Source organism: Sciurus carolinensis, chromosome 11 (assembly GCF_902686445.1).
Source record: "Sciurus carolinensis chromosome 11, mSciCar1.2, whole genome shotgun sequence".
In the NCBI taxonomy this organism is placed as follows: Eukaryota; Metazoa; Chordata; class Mammalia; order Rodentia; family Sciuridae; genus Sciurus; species Sciurus carolinensis.
The window spans coordinates 125331679-125339725 of record NC_062223.1 but is presented as its reverse complement, the minus strand read 5'-3'; positions in this window follow the sequence as shown (position 1 = coordinate 125339725).

Here is an 8047-nt window from a genome sequence, read left to right as displayed (position 1 = left end):
ATGAGTTCTAAAAGTTTTCTGATGGAATTTCCAGGTTCCTCTAAATATATAATCATGTCATCAGCAAACAGGGATAGTTTGAGTTCTTCTTTTCCTATTTGTATGCCTTTAATTTCCTTGGTTTGTCTAATTGCTCTGGCTAGAGTTTTAAGGACAATGTTGAATAGAAGTAGTGAAAGAGGGCATCCCTGGCTTGTTCCAGTTTTTAGGGGGAATGCTTTCAGTTTTACACCATTTAGAATGATATTAGCCATGGGCTTAGTATCTTTACAATGTTAAGAAATGTTCCTACTATCCCTATTTTTTCTAGTGTTTTGAGCATGAAGGGATGCTGTATTTTATCAAATGTTTTTTCTGCGTCTATTGAAATAATCATGTGATTCTTAACTTTAAGTCTGTTGATATGGTGATTGACATTTATTGATTTCTGAATGTTGAACCAACCTTTCATCCCTGGGATAAAACCCACTTGATCGTGGTGCACTATCTTTTTAATATATTTTTGGATGCAATTTGCTAAAATTTTGTTGAGAATTTTTGCGTGGATGTTCATTAAGGATATTGGTCTGAAATTTTCTTTCCTCGATGTGTCTCTGTCTGGTTTGGTATCAGGGTAATATTGGCTTCATAGAATGAGTTTGGGAGGGTTCCCTCCTCTTCTATTTCATGGAATACTTTGAGGAGTGTTGGAATAAGCTCTTCTTTAAAGGTTTTGTAGGACTCGGCTGAGAACCCATCTGGTCCTGGATTTTTCTTTGTTGGCAGGCTTTTGATGACTTCTTCTATTTCTTTGCTTGAAATTGATTTATTTAAGTTGTGTATGTCCTCCTGGTTCAGATTAGGTAATTCATATGTCTCTAGAAACTTGTTGATGTCTTTGAGGTTTTCTGTTTTGTTGGAGTATAGATTTTCAAAATAGCTTCTAATTCTGTTTTGTATTTCACTTGTATCTGTAGTGATATTTTCTTGTTCATTCAGAATTTTAGTAATTCGAGTTTTCTCTCTCTTTCTCTTTGTTAGTGTGGTTAACGGTTTATCAATTTTGTTTATTTTTTCAAAGAACCAACTATTTATTTTGTTAATTTTTTCGATTGTTACTTTTGTTTCAATTTTCATTGATTTCAGCTCTGATTTTAACTATTTCCTGTCTTCTACTACTTCTAGGTTGGTCTGCTCTTCTTTTTCTAGGGCTTTGAGCTGTAGCGTTAAGTTGTTTATTTGTTGATTTTTTCTTCTTTTGTTGAATGCACTCCATGAAATAAATCTTCCTCTAAGTACTGGCTTTCATAGTGTCCCAGAGATTTTGTGTCTTTGTTCTAGTTTACTTCTAAGAATTTTTTTATTTCCTTCCTGATGTCTTCTGTTATTGATTCATCATATAATAGTGTATTATTTAATCTCCAGGTATTGGAGAAGTTTCTGTTTTTTATTTTGTCATTTATTTCTAATTTCAATCCAATGTGATCTGATAGAATACAAGGTAGTATCTCTATCTTCTTGAATTTGCTAACAGTAGCTTTGTGGCATAAAATATGGTCTATTTTAGAGAAGGATCAATGTGCTGCTGAGAAGAAAGTGTATTCGCTCTTTGTTGGATGGTATATTCTATGTATGTCCGTTAAGTCTAATTGTTGATTGTGTTATTGAGATCTATGGTTTCTTTATTCAATTTTTGTTTAGAAGATCTATCCAGTGGTGAGAGCGGTGTGTTAAAATCACCTAGTATTATTGTGTTGTGGTCTGTTTGATTTCTGGAATTGAGAAGGATTTGTTTGATGTACACAGATGAGCCAATGTTCGGGGCATAATTATTTATGATTGTTATATCTTGCTGATTTATGCTTCCCTTAAGCAGTATGTAATGTCCTTATTTATCACTTTTGACTAACTTTGGTTTGAAGTCCACATTATCTGAAATGAGAATGGATACTCTAGCTTTTTTGCTGTGTCCGTGTGCATGGTATGTTTTTCCCCATCCTTTCACCTTTAGTCTATGGGTATCTCTTTCTATGAGATGAGTCTCTTGCAGGCAGCATATTGTTGGGTTTTTCTTTTTAATCCAATCTGCCAGTCTATGTCTTTTGATTGATGAGTTCAGACCATTAACATTCAGGGTTACTATTGTGATATGATTTTTATCCCGGTCATTTGACTCATTTTTTTTTTTACATGATTTGGTTTCTCCTTTATTTGACTATTCTTTTAGTCTAGTTCCTCCCGTTGCTGATTTGCATTGTTGTTTTTCATCTCTTTTTCATGGAATATTTTGCTGAGAATGTTCTGTAGTGCCAGTTTTCTTTTTGTAAATTCTTTTAGCTTTTGTTTATCATGGAATGATTTTATTTCGTTGTCAAATTTGAAGGTAAGTTTTGCTGGGTATAAGATTCTTGGTTGACCTCCGTTTTCTTTCAGGGCTTGGTAAATGGTGTTCCAGTCCCTTCTAGCTTTTAGGGTCTGGATTGAAAAATCTGCTGATATTCTTATTGGTTTCCCCTGAATGTAATTTGATTCTTTTCTCTCACAGCCTTTAAAATTCTGTCTTTATTTTGTATGTTAGGTATTTTCATAATAATGTGTCTTGGTGTGGGTCTGTTATAATTTTGTATATTTGGAGTCCTATAAGCCTCTTGTACCTGGTTTTCCATTTCATTCTTCAGATTTGGGAAATTTTCTGATATTATTTCATTGAATAAATTGTTCATTCCTTTTGTTTGTTTCTCTAAGTCTTCCTCAATCCCAATAATTCTTAAATTTGGCCTTTTCATGATATCCCATAATTCTTGTAGATTCTGTTCATGATTTCTTACCATCTTCTCTGTTTGGTCAATTTTGTTTTCAGGATTAAATATTTTGTCTTCAATATCTGAGGTTCTGTATTCCAGGTGTTCTATCCTATTGGTTATGCTTTCTATGGAGTTTTTAACTTGGTTTATTGTTTCCTTCATTTCAAGGATTTCTGTTTGTTTGTTTGTTTGTTTTCAGTATCTCTCTTTATTGATATGATCTTTTACTTCCCGTATTTGCTCTTTTAACTGTTGATTGGTGCGATGATTTAATGCCTGCATTTGCTCTTTCATCTCCTCCTTCAATGCCTGCATTTGCTCTTTCATCTCCTCGGTTGCTTCTCTGATTGTTTTAGTTATGTACATTCTGAACTCCCTTTCTGACATTTCTTCTGCTGTGCTGTCATTGGGTTTTATTGATATAGTATCTAGGTTTGTTTGGAACATTTTCTTCCCTTGTTTTCTCATATTGGTCAGATATCAGTGGGACTCTGAGATATTGCAGATTTCCTCTATTGGCTTATAGTGTCCCTGTAGATTTCCAGTATATCACCTCCCAACCTTCATTAACCTGAAGTCTTGGAGGAACTTGATAATGCCATGCTTCCGAAGAAGACTGCCCCTAGCCAGCTACTGGGTCTAGGGCTGGGGGCTGGTTCTGTGTGGAAATCCTCTCACTGGGCGGTCCTGCTCCGAGAAGCTGGCTGTAGATGGGGCCTGCCGCTGCCGGAGGAAGCCGGGCTGCTCGGGGAAAGCCTCTCCCTGTCCTGCCTTGTTCTCAGAAGCTGCCTGTGGGCCGGGGCCCGCTGCCAGGTTCAGGGCCTGGGGTTGGCTCTGTGCAGAAAAGTTTGCACCGGGCGGGCCTGCTCCAAGAAGCTGGCTGTGGACCCCGCCTGCCACCGGAGGGAGCCGGACTGCTCGGGAAAGCCTCTCGCTGTCCTACCCTGGTCCCAGAAGCCACCTGCGGGCCGGGACCCGCCTCTGGGTTCAGGACTTGGGGTTGGATCTATGCGTAAAAGCTCTCACTAGGCGGGCCTGCTCTGAGAACCTGGCTGTGGATTGCGCCTGCCGCCGGAGGGAGCAGGGCTGCTTGGGGAAGTCTCTCGCTTCCCTGCCCTGGTCCAAGAAGCCGCCACTGGGTCCAGGACTTGGGGTTGGCTCTGGGTGGAAAAGCTCTCACTGGGCTGGCCTGCTCCTAGAAGCTGGCTGTGGATTGCGCCTGCCGCTGGAGAGAGCAGGGTTGCTTGGGGAAGACTCTCGCTGCCTTGCCCTGCTCTGAGAAGCTGCCCACTGTCTGGGCCTTCTGCCTGGGCTGAGCTTCACCCAGTGGGAGAGACTCACCCCGCGGCTCTATGTTGGTCCGAGTCTCTCAATACCTCCCCTTCTTGAATCCTGAGTTCTGGAGCAATGGGAGATGCAATCACCCTCTAGTCCGTCATCTTAGATCCTCCCTGATCAGTTTTAGTTTTCTTGTTGGTGGGTTTTGTTTGTTTGTTTGCTTGTTTTGGGGGGGGTGGAGTTAAGTTTTTTTTAATTCTTTTTATTTTCTGGATATTAATGCCCTATCTGAAGAATCTAATTTTTCTTTTAACACATTCGTATTTTCCCAAATTTTCTATAATAACCACACGATTTGCATGGTTCATGAGCAGAAGAGGGTAATAAAAGACAAGAATTTCTTTGGTTTTTGTTTTTTCTTTTCTTGAGAAGAGTAGGAGCATGTCTTGTTAATTATGGTTTTTTACATTTAATTGTAATAAATGCATAAATTAAGTTCACTGTCTTAGCCATTTTAAGTGCACCATGCAGCAGTGTTAAGGAAGATCCAGACTTCCTTTCCTTTTATCTCCTATTTCATCTCAAATTTAAAGGGGAAAAATCTGTAGAAGATATTTAAATTTGATTCTGAAAGGAAAGGAGATTTACATGATGTTTTTAAAAGAGTTCAGAAAAAATATTTAATAAAGGTCACAGAATTGATTTAATTTAGTTTTATTCATCTTTCCAACAGAAACTGAAACATTCTGTTTACTTTGTTTTAAATCATAAGTGAGAACTAGTCAATAAGGAATTTAAAATGAAATTAAAAACCTCCATTCTTCTCTAATGAACTGCAAAGGGAAAGAAAGTGGTAAGGACCAGGTAAGAAAGTGGTAACAACGAAAGAGGCAAAAAGAGAAAAAGAAAAGACAGACAAAAGGAGCAGAATAAATGGAAGAAAATGTACATCAAGAAACAAAATAGAATGATGACAGAGATAAGACAAGATTAATACCCTAAACAAATGTAAAAAATAAGAAGAAAAAATATTTTTGGCCTAAAATTATGTTAAACACAGTCCTTTTTTACATGACTCTACTCCCTCTATTCTTTCCAAGCTTCCTGGAGAGTTGCACAGGTCACCCCCTCATGTTATCAAGTCTTCTCATTCCTCAGCTCTACAGTGACTTCTGTCCCACTTCTCCATGGAACCTGCTCTACCAGTAACCTCCAGGGTATGACAGAGAGCAGCCATGTACTTCCTGCTGCCTCTCTGACCCTCACCCATCAATCCTGCATGTAAGGGAAATCCCACGGAACCACACCGGACATGGGAAATCACATAAGGGAGTTTATTAAGCAAACAGAGTGTCTCCCTGCAGGGTAAGAGAGAAAATGAGAGGAAAAGAGAAAGGAAAGAGAAAGGGTGCCCGCTAGAGAGAGTGGAAAGCCAGGAGGATCGAAAGAAGTGAGGAGGACAGACAGAAGGATGGGAAAAGATGGCGGGGAAGCTATAGTAAACAGTTGAATTCCGCCTGGCTAACAGGGGACCAATATCAGAGAAGGATACTTGCAAGCTGACTGATGAACCAATAGCTAGCTAGGATATTCACAGATTGACAAGTGGTTGGGAGGCGGGGAAAATGACTGCAACGGAATGGGCGGGGGAGCAGCTTTATACATTACACTGCAGAGGGACCTTCACTAGCCCTCCACCATGGTGTCTGAGTCATCACTCCATTCTCACTCAGCTCACCACCTCTAGATCTCTGCCTTCGGCTCTCAGTAGGTTCTGGCTCTGTGTCTAAAGCCAGTGATGCCAGCTTGCCTGCCTCAGGTCTTCATGTCTTCCTAAACTTTAGGACCTCTCTGCCCACCTGCCTATAGACAAGATTTCCTGAGTCCTCCACTGACCTCTGCAACTCCTGATGTGTGAGATGGAACCCTCACCTGGCTGGGCTCTCAACAGTCACTTCTAAATTGGTGGAACTAGAAGCCAGGAAGTTGGTGAGGCACAGTAACTCAGTGACTGTGAGGGAGGGGGATGGTGATTTTCAGAAGGGAATGTAGAAGGGAAAGGAGACAACAGTGACCTATGAGTGTCTGGTGTCTGGGTGTAGGGTCCAGGAGGAACCAGTGGCCAGGAAAGAGGTGAAGAGGAAGACTTGGAAGTTAGGTCGGGATGTTGCATCCTCAATCAAACACATGTAAATTCACCAGCGACACCAGGGACAGGAAACAGGTAAAGGTACAAATCACAACTGCCAAAGGAATTTACAGTTAGTGAATGTTCTTGATCATTAATTTTCCTTGATATCTGTTACAGAAATCTTGATTTTTGCAGCAGTAGGAAGATATCTTATCCATTTCGTAGAACAAATTAGAAGACAAACAAAACATGAAACAGTCCAATTCAGTGTGATCATAGTGCCATCCATCTAGAAGAGAAGAGCATTTATACTTAGGACCAGAAACAAAGTTTGAAACTCACAGTAAGAAGACCTTCCCCCGCAACACAAGACCTATTCTCCAGAGCAGGACAAAATCCATCTCCCAGCAAGGGTGATCTCAAACTGGTAAGACAGAATTACCTCTATCAGAGTAAAAGAAGAAATTCCTGGTTCTGCATGAAGAGACAGAATTTGCAGTGCAGTTGTCCTCGCCTCTCAAACAGCGGCCATCCTTAAAAGATTTGCAGACCGTGCATACGAGAGCTTGAGCTAGGGAAAATAAACATGAAGGCTGATTCCAGGATGGAATGGGTTGGGACCAGGCTGGGTGGAAAAACATTAGAGTCCGGGAGTTCAGGGACAGACATTGCCTTAAAGTCCCCCCCCCCCAACATATTCTCAGTGACCCATCAGATTGAATCCATTGATTCCTTGAGAAGTATTGATTTCAACACTGGAATTTTGATTGCATTGAAAATAAGGTGAAAGGTATCGCCTTAGCTATGATGCAATAAACAATAAGAGAATCTACATAAAACAACCTTGAGGTCAAAGGTAACTTTAAAAATGGATTAGACAATAAAACTGACCTGACCCCAAAGAGAGGAAACAATCACAAAATTTCCTACCATACCTGCTCTCCAAAAAAGGCAGCTGCTATGCAAACTTATGTAAGCGGAAAAAGTGTACTTGCTATGAAAAACTGGTTGAAGATAAACCATTCAGTGATCTCTTTCTGCTACATGGCTACCCTAGACATAGAAAGTCTTAAGCAATTATTGCCTGCCTTTAGGGTTCAGCCAAGAAGACTCTAAGCCCTAAATTGACAAAGGAGAGAGGAAACCCACTCTGAGACCTGCAAAAGAGACCTGAACTCTGCCCTGCTAGGCATCCAGGTGAGCTCAGCACACACACACCTCCAATTCTTCATAGTCAGATCATACAGAATCCTGCCCTTGGCCTCCTCCCCTCCACACACACAGACTACTCTGCCTAGTCAGATCATCTTCCTGCATCTGCTCCCCAGCTCACCCTCTTGACCACACCTTGGAAGAACACAAGAGGCAAAGGACCCAGCAGCAGGAACAGGAGAAGGAATTTGTCCATCTCCACCCAGGATGGCAGAAGATGCAGCAGGGCAGCTGAAAGTGAGCAGCAAAGTGCCCAGGAAGGGCCAGGAAAGCTGCTCTTGTGCACAAATGAGAACAGGCTGGAGGATCTACTCTGAGCTGTTCCCAGACTGTGGGCAGGAGCTTCCTTTTACCCCCTTGCTAGTGGGTGTTTTGCCACCACCCAGGTTCAGGAGAGCTTCCCACAGAGCCAGCCCCTTCCGAGCTTCTGAGGACACAGGTTGTCCCTGGAGCCCCCTCCTGTTCCCACGTAGGTGGCAGGCCAGGTTGTTCACTTCCGATTCCCACCCTCCCTGAGGTTGAGTTCATGGTCAGGACCATGACCCTCCCACTCCTGACTCGAGGTTGGCGACTGTGGGGTGCTCCCAAGAGCAGACCTTTGCTCCGTATCCCTATAAACCAGGATCTGCACCCACTGCCACCA